Below are 12,412 nucleotides of genomic sequence, written 5' to 3' on the forward strand. Positions count from 1 at the left end.
TTCTGTTTTGCAGTCTGTGATCCAATTGGACCACTAAGTCTATATATTCTGAGCATTCTTGGGGCGGATTTACAACTTGGGCCAGGACATATTTAAGTTCTCTGCGTAGACCTCGATAAAATAACGTGATTCTTTTATCTTCTGGCCACCCAGTTTCCACAACTAGTCTATTAAAGGTTGCAATGTAGGAAAGGAGGTCTTGATTGCCCTGTCGCAGAGATAGAAGTTCGTCATCTAGAGCCTGCCCCTGGGAGTGACGAGCAAATAACCTTTCCATGCTTGCTTGAAATCCTTGAAAATCATGAAGAATTGGGTCATCTTGAGTTACCAGTGGAACTGACCAATCGGCAGCACTGCCGCTGAGATATGGCAATACAAAGGATACCTTGGTCTGGTCATTAGGGAAGGCCCCAGGTCTGCACAGGAAATGAAAATGACACTGATTCATGAATACGGTGAATCGTTTGGGGTCCCCAGCAAAGCATTCGGGTGGGGCCAGCGGCATGTTTCCAGGTAGATTTATCTGCACCGGGTTACTGGAAAGCACAGGAGCGGGGTTCCCTCCGGAACCGGGTAAAGGGGTTTGTCCAGCTTGACCTTGCAAAAGCTGTCTAGCCAGGTCATCAGCTTTTTCCTTTGTTACAATCACTTCCCTCCTGAGAGCATTAGTTTCTTGACAAGCGGCGTGTACTTCGGCCCGTAATTCCCCCAGTAGTTGGGCCAACTGGTCAGTCTCGGAAGTTTCCATAGCGCCTGGGTGGGAATTTGTAGGAAGGCTTTGCGTTCTGTAACGCTCGCCTGGCTCCCAAGGAGGTGCTGGTCTGGTCTGGGTTGCTGTGGCCTCTTCAAGCGTGATGCGCAGAATTCGGACCACCAATTGAACAGGACCCCTAAATCTTGCTTGTCGGGCCCATAGGATTATCCTTCTGCAGATGAGAAAGGGGATTAACTGTCTGCCGAATAGTGTGCTTGCTCCCCCCCTTCCCCCTTTCGTTCTTCTCTGATTCCTCCAAAACCCCCGGTTTAAGCTCACCTTATGGTTTGGAAAGATGAACTCTCCATCCTGCTTCTGGTGCCGACCCGAGATGTGGAATTGTTCACCAAGAAAAGCCGGTAAGTAATATGGCTGAAAATTCGGCTTTCCTCTTGTGTTCCCTTGCTCACCTTTTGTCTCTTCTTCTCTCCCCTAGGTGCAGAGATGTGGCGACTGGTGCTGAGAGCCGTGATAGAGCCGGGCGGCGTCTCGGGAATAGGTGAGTGAAGCACGGCGCTGCAGCGAGCAACGCGGTGCTTTTAAATGGAAGTCTTCCTTCAGGAATGCTGGCGTGAAGATTCCGGATGCAGGTAAGAAGGTTGAATAAGTTCTTGGTTTTCACCTTTCTTTTCTCTTATTCCCTTACAGGTGTTCCAGGTTTGAGGCGGGCGTGGCTGGAGTCCAGGTGCAGGAGCAGACACGGTGAGCGTTCAGCTGCTGGCATGCAGAACAACACGAAGCACGTGTGGCTGTCCGGGCGTGGCTTAAATAGCTTTGGAAGAAGTTCCAGGTGAGTATTCTTCCACAGCCCGACCCAAGTAACAAAATAGTTCAATCGGAAAAATAGTTCCTCCTTAGCCTCATTTGGCTTGGTTCTTCATGCAGCATGGTCTGCATCAGATGAGTGTGCAGCATGGTCTGCTTCAGGTAAGTGCACCAAACACTTCCCCTTATGAGCCTGGCGCTTATGGCGCCAGGACTGATGCCCAACATGAGCCTGGTGCCAACGGCGCCAGGACAGAGTCCAAAGAGCTCCTATAAAGGGCCGCTGGGCTTTTACCCGGGGGCGTGATGCCTGCTCCCGGGGGTGCTGGGCCTGGCCTGATGCTTCGGGGGTAGGCATCATGACAGCCATGACCTGTCTCTGAAGGGATCATGAAGGTACCACAGGACTCTCACCATGAAATAACAAACCTTCTCGATTAGTTAAGAGTGGCTATATTGTGTTGGTGTTAGGTGCTTGATAACCTAAAGACACCTCTTTGACATCTTGAAGAAATGATGTAACTGCTAGCAAGAATTTATTTCCTGGAAGTAAGCATTCCTTGTGGGGTTGTAAGTCAGATATCACAGCAGGGTCCCTGGATAAAGAATCAGCCGAAACATTTTCATTCCCTGGTATATACGTGATGTGAAAGTAGAATTGAGCAGGAGAAATAGGCCCAGCGAGCTTGTCTGGCATTACAGCAATCCATTTGTTGCAACATCTTCAAGTTGCGATGATCTGTACGTATCTCAAAAGGATGTGTCGCTCCCATCAACAGGTGATGCTTTCCAGACAAGCGTATCTTATGTCTAACAACTCCTTTTCTAATACCAAGTAGTTTGTTTTGCTGCTGCTTGAAGTCCCGGGATAGAAAAGCTATGGGATGCTCCTTTCCTGAGATAACTTGCTTAAGAACAGCTCTGGCTGCCTTCTATAATGAAAGATTGTGTCCAGTCGGTTGTTTGAGTATGGGTGCCGAACTGAAACTGGTCTTCAGGAGATTAAAAGCATGAGATCTGCAGGATTCAATTCAAAAGGAACGTCCTTCTTGAGTAATGCCATTATGGGAAGGACGGTCTCCGAAAAATTCTTATGAATTTCCGATAAAAATTGGCCAATCCTACGAAACGTTGGATATCTTTAATTTTTGTAGGTGTTGGCCATTTCAACATTGCCGATGTTTTTCGAGAGTCCATTTCAATGCCTTTCTCAGACAAAATGAATCCTAAATAGGGGACTGAGATAACTTTGAACAAACATTTCTCTGGTTTGACTAATATAGGATGATCACAAAGTAGTTTCAAAACTTCCTTGATCTGAAGCCGATGGACGTCTTTGGAAGTTGAAAACACTAAAATGTAATCTAGGTAAATTATCACCGAAAGGAAGAGAAGGTCGGAAAACAATCTGTCCATGAAGCATTAAAAAATGGACAGGGCACTGACCAGGCCAAAGAGCATCATCTGGTACTCAAAGTGCCTCTAAGGTGTCCTGAAGGCTGTCTTCCATTTGTCTAGTCTTCTCACTAGGAGCAGATGATAAGCCCCTCGGAGATCAAGTTTGGTAAAGATGGAGGCCCCCTGTACCCCTGCAGAACATCCTTATTGAGGGGCAAGGGATAGCGATCTCGAATGGTAACCCTGTTCAGTCCTCTGTAATCGATAAATGGCCTCAATTCCTTAGTGTCCTTTTTCGGGATGAAGAACAAAGAGGCCCCCCACAGGAGATCTGGATTCTTTGATAAGTCCATTTTGTGAGTTGCTATCAAGGTATTCTCTCAAGGCACTTTTTTCTGGAAGTGTGAGTTAATACATCCTGCATAAAGGCATAACTGCTTCCGGAACTAAATCAACAGCGCAGTCTTCTGCCCTATGAGGGGGTAGTTCTTTCGGATTTCAATCTTCAAAGACATCAGCGAATTCCCTGTAAGGTTCAGGAATCTGAAATATCTCACAGACTGCAGGCTGTGTGGCCACATGTGTTGCAGTGAATGTACTGCCTTTACATTCAGGTAGACAATGCACAGTGCAATAATCAGATGTGAATGGAAGAGTGTTCCTAGCCCAATCTAGGTCAGGATTGTGCAGGCATAACCAGGGTATGCCTAGTATTATGAGAAAATGAGCTGCCCTGATTATGCCAAAACTAATGGTTTCATGGTGTTCAAAGATGGACGCCACTGCTTGCAAATAGGTTTACCATCAAGTCGTTCCACGGGTTGATTGATGGGTTTGAGACAACAAGGAAGATTTTCCTTCTCTGCCCAGATGATGTCCATGAAATTTCCTGCAACCCCATTATCCCGCAAAGCCGAAGTGTGAATCTTTCTACCTTTTCCGAAATGAAGGCATATGGGAACTACCATTAAGCAGGAATCCAATCTTCCTGATAGGGACAGTGTAGAAACAGTGAGACACTTCAAGACACCCCGGATGGTGGTGCCTCCTATGACCGGGGTCTGTCATTTCCCTGGCGTCGAAGTGGCACTTCTGGATAATCACGAAGTAGATGTGTGTTGGAACAGCAATACAGGCATGAACCCATATCCTGTCTCCTTTTTCTTTCAGTAGTGGTAAGTGGCTCACGGACTGATCCGATCGGCATAGGTCCTTCTTTAAGAGGGGATTCCACGGTATTGTGAGTAAGTCCCGTCGGCAGTGATGTAGCAGGACCTTTATTCCTCTTCTTCTCCAATCTTCTTTCTGACAGTCTATAATCCACCTGAAGAGCCATGGACATCAGATCTGATAAAGTGTCTGGGCATAGAGTGCGGGCTAACTCATCTTTAATGTCTTTGTTCAGGCCTCTCCTGAGCACTGAACCATGCTCCTTCTGGCCATTCAGCCTCTTTAGCAATTTGTTTGAATGTGGAAATATACAACAGAAGGTCCATGGTTCCTTGTCTGACATCGAGAAGGGATTCACAAGCCACCAAAACCACTTCAGGATGTTCAAAGGCTTGTCTTAAAGAAGTGATAAAGGCCGAGTAATCCTGCAAAATGGGACTGGCTGAAGTCACCACCGGGGTTCCCCAGGCCAAGGCATTTCCTGTCATGTTTGAGACCATAAACCCCACTCTAGATCTGCCTGAGGCATAAGTGGTAGGATAAAAGGTGAAATAGACAATACATGCATCTATGAATTCTTTAAGTATTTTGGGGGAACCTTCAAACTTGCTGCACCCAGGGTGGCAGATCCATGGAATGACCCCCCACCCCCACCGAGTTGTCATGGGCTGCCTAAGTACGGCATTCTCAGCCTTCAGTGACTGAACTTCCACTTTAATTCCTTGAACTACAGACACAAGTTCATGCAACTGCTCTGTTGTTGCCATCTCCTCAAGGTGTTACAATCTATCACAAATGTCTTGTTCTTCCTCACCTGCAGATTTAAAGCTTGACTCCGATGATTCCTTGGAGGGAGAGGTAACAACAGGCTTTTTCTTTCGTCCCAATCGCCGACACTCGAAGAGGAAAGGTCTGCCCCTGGAAGAAGCCACTCTGTCCGCTAGGCATAACAGCAGGACCTAGTGTTTCTCCAGCTGTAATCCTAAAAGAGGGTGAAAAAAGCCAGAAAATTCAGTCGTAAGGCAAGGATCCAATGGTAGAGGATAGGCGAGGCAGCAAGTACCTCCAATAGAATAATTCCAGGGATCCAGACAGCATAACACCCAGAACAGGAAGAACCAAGTCAAAACAGAATGGAAACAAATTGGTAGCAGGGTGAAGGCAAGCAAGGAGGCAAAGGAAACAAAAGGTAATGAAGGCAAGGAGCTAAGAAGCGGTAAGAAGTAAGAAACTAGCATCTTACCCAAAGCCGAGATCAGGGTTGCAAAGTGTCTGCTTGTTGCAGCCGTTCTGCAATATGGCGAAGAGAAGGACGTCATTTTGGAAAAACAAGTAGCCCGCTAGCAAGCAAGTGGAAGAAAATGTGATGGCACTTTTTAATGGCGGTTTCTCCAGGCATGCCAAACCTTCCAACCCTAATGAGTCATGACACAGAGGTAATGCTTGAAAGAATGTCTGGCTCAATCCCAAACAATTGGTTTATTGTGTGCTTTGAAAACCAAAAAGCAACCTGTGTGATTAAATGGATTGTCTGCTGGGTTCGATGTGTGTGTGTCCAATGAAAGGGAATGAACTCTAATTTAAAGAAGCGTGTTAACACTGTCATAAATACGCACACCCAATTTTAATCCATATAAACATCCACATGTTAACCAACTCCCAAACCAAAAGGTGTCCTTACCTCATACAATCTTAAACGCTAATCCATTTTTCTTCCATGCCAATCAAGGATACGCTAATAGCACCACCGTAATACATTATTTGACAAACATCAACTAACATACTCTCTTTTCATTGCCCTCATTTTGTTGAAGGTACCAGTCCAGCCGCCCCCAAAAATGACCTTAGCTGTCAAAACCCAACATTATTATCCAAATATTCAGTTAAAACCTCAATAAGGATAGACAGTCCAATGAGTTCTGGCTCTGGGGCAGCATTTAGATACATTGGGGCTCGGCCCTGGCCCACTTAAAGCCCTACATTAACAATACATTTATCTCATCATAACCATCCTAATACTTGCTCCACTGGGAATGTCAGTGAAAAATCACTTTGCTCACTAGATACAAGATTTTGCTGCATCCTGGTATAGATAAGAATTTCAAATCCTTGACTTTGTCTTATCTAACAATCTGCACTAGTCATATACATACACACCTATACATATCATCTATAACCTCACTCATTCCTATATATTCTAGTCCAAATCTCATGCTTTTCCATTCTATTTTCCACTGTGCTCACCTTATGTGCCTCAGATCACACCACTAAAAGGGATTCACCTCTTTAATTAACTTACTTCATAGCCCTCTTCGCTTATGCTACTCAATCACATCTTATAAGAAGCACACTACACTTTATTCCAACCATTCCCTATCTTGTCAAAGGTCCGGAAATCCCACCTTTTCCAAAGACTCCCTTCTCTGCACCTCTGCCATTTACATTTGTCCTTATCCCCCAGACCACCTTTCCGGGCTTGTCATGTCAGCTTCACATGTAAGTTAACAACCAATAATTTCCAGTAAAGCATGCTTCATTTACCTTGCATTTTAATACCAGCCATACAGTGGCTGGGTCTAAAGCTTTTTTTCCCTAATGGATAAATACTTGTATTGCCATCATTTGACATGTAATCAAAGTTGACATTCACAAGAAAAAATATTCTTTTCCTAGATTGAAATGTCTATGGGCCTCATTACAATGTTGCTGGTCCAAAGACAATGGTGCCGGTAAGCTTACCGGCACCGTTGTTTATGGACCATCAAAGTACAAGTCTGACTGCCGGGCACATCGGCCATGGTATGCAGACATTCGCGGAAGCGCCGGCACCATTATTAACAGTGCTGGTGCTTCTGTGCCGGTGCTTCTGTGGTCTAACTAATATTTTACCCGCGCCTGACTTCCCAGACCAGCAGGGTTGGAATCCCCTGGTGTTACCAGCAAGCCAGGCGCCGGTAAAATTTACAAGTCCAGCGGCAACCTGCCGGTTTTACCGGCAGGGTTACCACCAGACTTGTAATAAGGCCCAATGTGTGTTGCTTCTCCCATACCCATGACACTCAAAAACATTGCTTCATGGGGGGTTGGCCCATGTATCACACTTCAATTACCCACCAAAATGCTCAATACACATATATTAGACAGACAACCACAGCACAAAAGAGAAAGAAAAAGAAGACACACACACAATTGCTGCATTCCTCAGCACACACTCTCTGCATATCTGGGTGCATTCCAAAACATGCCACCTTCACTTTAACTTCTGCCCTTAAAGGCCAGTCCACCATTCTTCAACGTGCTCCCTGAGCCAAACCCAAATGGCATAACACTCTTTGACAATTTAAATACCATCTCATCTTTGACAGTTAAAAACCATTGCCTTCTGTTTCAAAATACTTCCTGTTTCTCTTTTTCTTTTTTTCCTTTCTTTCTTTTCTCTTACCACCACGCTTGTGCCCTTACTGCAGGCTTTCGCTCCCACATAAACGCATAAAGTCCTATTCATCAACCTTATTCATGACATCACAAGCTCAAAAGAAAACCCATAATACTTCAAATACGTTTGCAATTATTATGACATCCCAAGACAGAGCAACACAAATGACATAACACACGCCCGTCTTCCTGCCTCTCAAATCACAGGGAATACCAAAACCATGAGGTCTTTCTTCTATACTGCAGCTTATAAGAATACATCTCCATGGGGTGAACTAAGAAACCACCTTCGGAAACCTAAGCAACGCCTAGACACAGGCATCCATACATAAATCATCCGTAAAACAAGCTCAACTGCCTAAAAAACAGATATCCTTATTATTGTCTTTTTTTCTTTTTTATCCGCAAACTAAGTATAACTGCCTAGAGAACAGGTATATTTTGTATTGTCTTTTTTCATCCAAAACCTATTGAACGCCGAGAAACACAGATCCTTCACAATAACACAAAATGAATCACAAACAAAAATGACCCTTCCCCAATATTTGTCAGATTTCTGGACTCGCAACTCTGTGGATCTGCTGAAGCCCTCGGGTGCCGCTGTAGCCCCCACAGCCTGACACTCCACCTTCTGATCTTCTAGATGTCCCAAGGGGAGGGGGCAGGAATGTGGATGAGAGGGCATTTTTGCTGAAGGCATTAACAACCATCCCCTCTGCTAGCATATGAAGTTAAGGACGAGGAACTGGGCCAGAGAAAATCCCCCACAATCGGACACGCAAAAGTCCAGAAATGTGACAAATCTTTCAGTTTATTAAAAGCTGTTGCAACGGGGATTGAGAATCAGACATTGCATGATTTCCAAAGCTCTCTCCCACTGTAACAGGCCTGTCATGGTGGTTTTCAGTCTCAGTGACATTACCAACAAAAGATACATTCTAAACCTTTAGATGAGAATGGATTGGGTGAACAGTATAGATAGACATACATTTGATAGGGGTTAGATGATCTAATTGGTCCGGCCATATTGGGTAACTCCACCTGGGACCACCTACAATATGTTTCAAGTGAGATCATGTCATGCTGGTGTGTTGTGAGCTGCAACACATTGTGAGCAGCGTTAGAGGCGAGTAAGGATTGGCTATTAAATGCCTTCTCAGCCTGGGAAAGCAACTAGCACATGAGCACAATGGGGAGTTTGGAGGAGGACCCCAGAGTGCTGCCTTTTCCCAATAAGGTTACCACTCTCTGACTCCTCTGGCCATGACCAAGGACATTCTAGCTTCCAACGTCATGCTGTGTTACTTTTGGATCTTCTGTCTTCAGTTTGGTGGGAACAACAGTCTCTGTCTGGCCTCGAATAAATGGGCTTTGTTTCCCAGGTTTAGATCACATGTTTAGTGACCACAAACCTACGTTTCTTTGCTCGCATTTCTGAGGAATTTCAGCTTTTACTCTTGCAGGTGCCCTATCATCTACTGTTAACTTGAAACTTTATTTTCCTTGCCGGTCATGTTATTTGTGTGTAAGTGTCAGTAAGCAGTTTATATGTATACTTATTCACCTAGTCAAGTGAGTCATAAGCATGTTCTTTGTGCCTAAGAGTAATGCAGCCTAGGTGTCTGCGTAACTTCGTTCAGGAATGTGTGTGCTTCATTACTAACGCATCTACATGTGTGTGAGTGTTTATGTGTGTATTCATCCATGTTGCCTCTTCATGATTACTTTGATGATGTTATCCGGTTCTGGTCTGTGGGGCTGCTTCAATGAGTGGCATCTGTCATCTTGGTGGTATGCTGAACATGTGGGGGGTTTGACGCCCCCACTACAACTAACCGGATTCTGCTTTTGGGCTTTTGGCTAAGAAAGATTTCAAATCTCTCCTTGACTCTGCCTTCTCCTTACCTTGACTCTCTGGCATAAAACCCGCCACAAACGGAAGTGCAGGGAAAGTGCCGACTCTCAGCAGTCAGCAGCCAGCAGAGTGCTTTAGAATTCTTGGTAAATCTGTAGAAGTCTTATGCCAAGGAAAGCACAATAAGGGGCAAGGCTAATCCAATGAAGGTAAGAACCTTTTGGTTTCTACATTGCTACCTTAACCTTTGGGAGTGTAATCCTTATTCCATATAACTTGCAAAGTATAATGAAATCAGACAAAATAGAATCAATAAAAAACAACAAGAGGAGAATTTGATGGGGATCTACACAATTATGACAGAGGGAAGAGTACTGGTTAATTTACTTTGGTGGGAAAAGCAGCAAATAGACAAAAAAAGAAATAAAGGAAGTTAGAAATCAAAACACTGGGGGTCATTACGAGGTTGGAGGTAAGGGATTACCGGCACCGGTAAGGGTGCCGATGCCGGTAATCCCTTACCTCCGTATTGCGAGTTCCCTTTGCGGGTCCTTCCTTACCTCCTGCTTTTAGCAGGAGTTAAGTACGGGCCCCGCAAAGGTACCTCAGAGGTAATTACGGTACCGTAATTTACGGTGCTGTAATTACCTCCTTCCCCATTCCCATTGAGCCTTATGGGGCAGAAATGGGAATGGGGAAGGGCAAAAGGTGAATGGGTAATCACCGGTCCCTCCAACCCTGGAATCGACCGGTAATTACTCCATTCACCATGACGGATTTGGGACGGTTTCGGAGGCAACCATGGAGCTAATTACTCCATGGTTAGCTCCAAACCCGGAATGAGGCCCACTGTCAGCCCCCTATTGATAATAAGTTGCTGCTTAACCTACATTACCATTTGCAACACAAAGCTAAGGACAGCAACGTCATGGCAAGCAATCATGAGCAATGCAAGCCATTACTAGGAAGATCTGAAAGCTAAATGGCCTCTCCAATACTTGATAGTCTTTCAGAGACAACTGATAGTCCTAATAAATCAATGCCTACAAGTTTAAAGACACCATCGATTTCATTTATAATAAATTCACTAATTAACATATATCTTGACATTCAGAAAGAACAATGCAACATGGGGCTATCTTGGAAAGATTAGAACAAAATATAATAACAACTAAAAATATAACTCCATTTACTCAAGTTTACGAACTGAGAAATGGAGACATGAATAAAAGGTGAAGCTCGAAACCCATTACTGAGCAAATAAATGAACTGGAGAACTCAATCATGGTAAACTCTGAAATTAATTTAAACAAGTGAATACTTGGGGAAAGGCCAGCGTTAAAGTAAAGGAAACCTCTGTTCATTAATATCAACACAAAGATATAAATAGATGCTAATGGGTGGGAATAGGAAGAAAACAAATCAGAAAGAATATGAAAAATAAAATCTTGCACATTATGGATTTGAATAAAGTATATTTGCAGGAAGCTGTGGATGGAGCATAATAATGAATACTAGAAAGAAAAACAAACGCAAACATAAGACAAAAAGTGGAACTTTGTAAAAATGGTTAAAAACAGACGACTGATTTAAATTTGGTGCACAACCAAAATGGTGAAATAACTGATTTAACTTTTGAAGAAAGATTAGAAGTGGTGGAACCAACCTGACCACCCATTGAGAGGCTATTGACAAACTCCCAGACTGGGAACCAGGAAAATAAACCTTGCATTTCGATTGCAAATCAAGATATGGATCTTAATGAAAATTCCAAATACAACTGTATTTTGTTTTACTATACAAAAATCTTTTTAGATCTCCTACATCTATGCCTTTAAACAGTTCACTGCTACGATGTATATCTGTGTTGAGAGTATTTACATCAGAGGACATTGATTATATTGAACGCCGCCTAGGTAATAAGGGAATGTCACATGCGTTCACTGTTATTCACCCCATATAGTACATTTGATCATATTGCAGGCATAATTTAAATTAAAAATGGGTTACGATCTTCATAGAGATGATGACAATGCAAAAGAAAATAACATTTCTGAGAGAAAGGAGAATCATAGGAGAAGAAAGGGGCGATTTCCGATTTAGGTGGGCAGATGTTTATTAATTGAGAGCAGTACCAAGTGTAATACATAACAGAATAATGTTACTAATTATTGGGCATGGTTACCCATAGCATATTGTGATGAATCCTGTGGGGTCATCACTGATCCTCGGCCTTAAATCTACTCCCATATGGCCAGGGGACGGCAGTCGCTATCTGTTCCTGACCCTGGGGATGGTATTATGAGGGAGGATCACATGGGAGGAGACGGCTGTCGGAGAGATGTGATACCCCATCGGGAGATACATCGTATTCTTCTCTTATAAATGAAGAAGACCCCAACATTCCGAAATTCCTGATGGCATGTTGTCACTATACCAATCCCCCCAGTTACATAACCCTAAAGGCCCTTCCTAACACACATTCTGGGCAAAATTACATTAATTCCTCAAATACATATCACACACATTTGACATCCTTTGTCAAAGATGTTTTTGTATTAAACAGAAATTCCACACAAAGTCACATTAGAAGTCCTATAACTCCTATGGACGTCAACTCCCATAATGCCTCAGTACAGTGACGAGGAAGAAGGAGTCAGTATGGATTGAAAGAAACCCTAAGCTAAATACGCAGACCAGTTGGTACAATGAAGATCAGTTGCGGAGGGTATTTAAAAATGATTTACACTTTCAATCGGGAGTCAGAGAGAAGAGAAGCAGAGAGGGCAAAGTGGGAAGCAGAACCACAGGTGGAGGCAGACGCCTGGGAATGAACTGTGTTGAAGGAGGCAGATGCTTTCAAGCTGCCGCTTGTCAGTATTACTTACTGGAGTCGTGGGAGACCCAGAGAAAAGTGCCAGAGAAGAACCGCTAAGGAACCAGCAGCAGCAACAAACCTGTCAAGGATGCGGCCATGTCAAAAAGCAGCAGCTTCACCGGCAAGTGAATGCGCAGCTGATGCGAGAGCTGCAAGA

General features: G+C 43.9%; 1 long non-coding RNA gene across 1 annotated transcript in view; it reads right to left on the minus strand.

The window, feature by feature from the left end:
- LOC138581851 (uncharacterized) overlaps window positions 1-12,412 on the minus strand; it is a 42,328-nt gene that overhangs the window by 11,284 nt on the left and 18,632 nt on the right. Inside the window, exons 2-3 of the long non-coding RNA XR_011304824.1 lie at window positions 5,331-5,377; window positions 4,902-5,069 (exon numbers count right to left, since the gene is read on the minus strand). This is a non-coding gene — a long non-coding RNA (uncharacterized lncRNA). The remainder of the gene's footprint in view (window positions 1-4,901; window positions 5,070-5,330; window positions 5,378-12,412) is intronic.

This window comes from Ambystoma mexicanum, chromosome 3q (genome assembly GCF_040938575.1).
Source record: "Ambystoma mexicanum isolate Mex_15411 chromosome 3q, UKY_AmexF1_1, whole genome shotgun sequence".
Lineage (NCBI taxonomy): Eukaryota > Metazoa > Chordata > Amphibia > Caudata > Ambystomatidae > Ambystoma > Ambystoma mexicanum.